The following is a 4,743-nucleotide window of genomic DNA, read 5'->3' on the forward strand; positions in this document are numbered from 1 at the left end:
ATTTGCATGTCAGTGATTTTGTTTCATTAGTTGATAGGCTTAATGTTGCAACTTATTTTTGGAGGCAAGCCTTTGATATCTGTTGTTAAACGATAAACGCATGCTGACATTGAACTACGGTGAAACTAATCTCCATTGTTTTAATATAATTTCTTTTTCGAGAATAATGGCAGGGTGCTTTTAATTTGTAATGACTTTTTATACACGTTTAGTTTCAAATCTAAATACCACCACATTGAAAAGTTTCTGAATTATCAGTGTTTCTTGGATTATGTTGGACGTTTAATTAGGTGAGCGAATATTTTGTGTTCCCTGTGCTGGCAATATAAATATATAGGTACATAAAAAGTAAAACTAATACAAATATACAAATACGATGACTGGTATATAATATAACTGATTGATATGTTCTAGACGCTAATAATAAGAACTTTATTGAATTATACGGTTTTCTTCTATTCCAATGGTAGTTTTCAGTATGGAGAGTGCAATGGCCAATATACAATCGGCTCGTGATGTGAACAAATCCTCACAAGACATGAAGGAATATTATAAGACTTGGAGTGAAAGTTATGATAAGGTATGTTGTACCGACAATTATTATTACTAGATAGACAAAGTGTCATCAAATGAATTTACAAATCAATCTAAAACGAATAAAAAACAATAGTAAATGAGATGATTAAGTTACTAAATGAACAAGTTTAATTACTATATTGTCCTAACTTCAAAGCATGATGTTGATCCTCAAATTTGAACAAAACAAAATGGCCGCCAGATATAATCTTTGCTGCCCTAAGCATTACTGAAGTTTTACAATGATGGCAATGAGTGTATGTGTGTAACGATTTGAAATATGTTGCCAGCTACGTTGTATGCAATTTGGTTTATCCGCCATCAGAATTTCAAGATGGCCGCCATAATGTAGTATATAGTATAGATAATATTTAAAAGAATACAAATACGATTTCACACAAGTCGCATATATATATATATATATATATTGATGAGTGCTATTATTGTTTATATTATAATGAAAGTGACCAGCCTACAGAGACAATGCCGAGGTGATTTAATATCAATAATAATATCAAAAGTTTTGTTCTCTAATTTCTTGCGAGATAAAATTGCATACCATCTTAACATTTTGTGATGAGTTATGACATCTAACTACATGTATTTTGATAGTACATTCATTTATTCACTCATGATCTGCTTTTTGTTATTGTAGAATTTCTTGATTCATGTACGTGTCTTGTCATCATGAAAGCTGTAACCCTCACTGTTGATTTTGATTCAATCTGCAACCCATTAAAACATTCTTGTTCGTGTCTCCTGAAAACAGGATTATTTCATTCATTTGAAACATATTTCAGTAGGTATGATTTCATTCATGACGTCTGATACACTCGGTGTTTCCATATTGACATCCAAGTGGCATAAAATTTTGGCTTGCCGTCATGTACTTTCATTAATATCAATTTTTCAGCAAACTACAAACGAGTCTGTAACCAAATCGGGTAATAACACAGGTCCGCGTTTTCCCATTTCAGTGTACTCTCAGCCAATGTTTTATCAATCTAAGAATGGACCTGTAACTTACAACATACCAATCATTATTCATAACCGACCCACGAACCCGTGCATTTGAATTGAGCCATTTGATTGGGCGCGCCATCAATCAGCATTGCTGTATCATAAATGTGAAGGTCCGGGGGTCATCACATGCAAAAACAATGGTGGCGTGTAGGTTTTGCCCCGATTCACCTTGAGTCAAGAACAGAAGAGCTATATTCGTCGACACATTACCAAAATCTTGTATTTCAATGTTTAAAATTGTTTGTGGACAAGTGTATGAAGACGATGGAATGCCTAAATATTTGTGCACACTGTGTTTAATAAACCAACAAAACTTCCGAAACAGATAACATATAACTAGAAAAACTAAAAAACAACAAGATAAAAAGGGAAAAATCACAAACATAAATTGCCCACTTACAGTTAACTGAAAACAGACTTTGGCTTAACATGTATTATGCTTATAAGTTTGTTACTTAACCATGGCTGTAATCTTTAAATTCAAAATGTTGGACTAAAAATATTGACGTCATATCTAGAATTATTTGTATCTGAAACATAATAGTTTCCATCATTTTTAATCTTTGATTATGTTTATGATTTATTTTATCTAAATTGTAATGGTATCACAAATATATTAGCGAACGTTCTTATGTCAGTTAAAGAACAGTTTTAAAGGTATCCTTAACATTATGCTGTAAGTACGAGTCAATATTGCTATCACTAATATTACAGGATATTGGAGTTTTTGGTTGGAATGGTCCAAAGTATGCAGCATCCTACTTGTCTAGCTTGTGTTCTGATCGCGATGCCAACATCTTAGATTGTGCTGCAGGAACAGGACTCGCTGGAGTGGAGGTAAACCATATTGATATTTGATATCATATATATTACATTCATTAAACACTCGTATATGAATAAGTAATATGAGGTTATTACGAGGATACTGCAAAGTATGCACGAAGACATTACAGCGAGAGTATCGACCGATGCATTCCCATGGAAATGCTGAGATCTACGTTTAGAAAAGATTTTTTGTGTAGGCTCTAGTCGAACCCGGTTATGCGTGTAATCGTTCGATATTTGGAATTCGCGTTTCCTAATATGGTAGGATGAAAATACCAAGTGCATTACCGCAACATTACGGTACACTGTAACTTATGGCACGCTGTAACGTAAGGCGTTACAGTGACTGATGTATAATAACCTTTATTTTTTTTTTGGTCAAGCTTAAAAATCTTGGGTACAAAAATGTTGATGCGGTCGATCTTTCTGAGTATTGCTTACAACAAGCTAAACTCAAAAACTGCTACAAGAAACTGATCTGTGCCAAACTGGATGAAACACCGATTGAGATTATTAAGCCAGGTGTGTATCTGTTACCCAGCATATACCATTTGTTCATGTAGAATGATTAACATAAGCCAACATTACCCAATATTTGGATTCAAACATTCCTAAATTGTTTGAAGGGTGTGAAAATAATGATATTAAAGAATTATCAAACATCAAGTGCGACTGCTGTGTGTGTATTGAAATATGTTTTATGTATTTCACTTAAGTCAAATGTTTTGTCGCCATTGATGATTTGTCAAACCCACAAAGCGTATTCATATTTTTTTTCAAGGTTTTGATCAAGATTTGTATCCAATAAACATGTATGATTATTTACTGTATGAACATATACATAACACAGACAAAACTGAGATCAATTTAGCTGATAAAAATTACGGCATTCAAAATGTTATTACTTCTTTCATTCACAGATACTTACGATGGCATAATTTGTAGCGGTGGTTTTCTTGATGGACATCTCAGTGATAATTGTTTGATAGAATGGTGTAGAATACTAAAACCAAGTAAGTTTAATTAAGCATACATTACAGGCGATTGATTTGGTCGGGCCTATTGATCCCATAACAGATAAGGGTAATAGATATATTTTGACGTTTATGGATTACGCCACAAGATATCCCGAGGCGGTGCCTTTGAAACGAATCACAGCAGAGGTTGTCTCTGAAGCTTTAGTTGGAATTTACAGTCGGTTGGGTGTACCTGAACAGATATTGACTGATCTTGGAACCCAATTTGTGGGTGACCTGATGAAGGAGGTAAGTCGTCTTTTGTCAATTAGGCGGATTACTACCACTCCTTACCATCCAGCGTGCAATGGACTTGTGGAAAGGTTCAATGGAACTTTGAAAACAATGCTCCGTAAAATGTGTGATGAAAGACCAAAGGACTGGGATCGGTATGTAGATCCATTATTATTTGCCTATAGGGAAGCACGAAATGAGAGCCTTGGCTTTTCACCATTCGAACTCTTGTATGGAAGAACGGTCAGAGTCCCATGTCAATTCTGAGAGAATTGTGGACAGGTGAGTCTACTTCTGGAGAGGTGAAGTCAACCTACCAGTATGTGTTGGATCTGCGTGACAGATTAGAAGAAACGTGTAAACTCGCTAGAATGGAGTTATCTAAAGCCCAGTCACGATACAAATTTCATTATGACAAAAAGGCCAAACTGCGTCAATTTGAGGTAGGTGATCATGTTCTACTACTGCTCCCTACAGCACATGACAAGTTAAGAATGCAGTGGCAAGGGCCTTACATTGTGAAAGAGAGAGTGGGTCAGATGGACTATCGGATTGAAAGGAAAGGTAAGATTAAGCTTTATCATGCTAACCTGTTAAAAAAATACGAGTTGAGATCGGAAGAGCCTGTGAATAAACATATGGGCGTATTGGAGTGTGTTGGTGTTGGATTAATCGATGGTCACGAGTTGGACGATTCGTGGGCAGACGATCCAAGTCGAGAGACTGCCGACTTAGTAGAAACCATTACTATTGCAGGTAAGGAAAGCATTAAAGATGTGCACATCTGGGAAGGGTTTGACGACGAACAAGCGAAGGTAGTTAGCATGCTACTTGTGAAATTTGCTGACACTTTGTCGGATATTCCTGGTAAATGTAGAGTAGGGCAACATAATATTCATTTGACCTCCGATGTGCCAATCAGATCACGTCCATATCCCCTGCCATATGCCTTGGAGAAGACAGTAAGGGATGAAATCCAAACGATGTTGAAAATTGGGGTCATTGAACAATCAAACTCCCCATATTGCTCCCCAATCGTACTCATTAAAAAAAAGGATGACGCAATTAG

The sequence above is a fragment of the Saccoglossus kowalevskii genome, chromosome 12, assembly GCF_978046115.1.
Source record: "Saccoglossus kowalevskii chromosome 12, keSacKowa6.1, whole genome shotgun sequence".
Lineage (NCBI taxonomy): Eukaryota > Metazoa > Hemichordata > Enteropneusta > Harrimaniidae > Saccoglossus > Saccoglossus kowalevskii.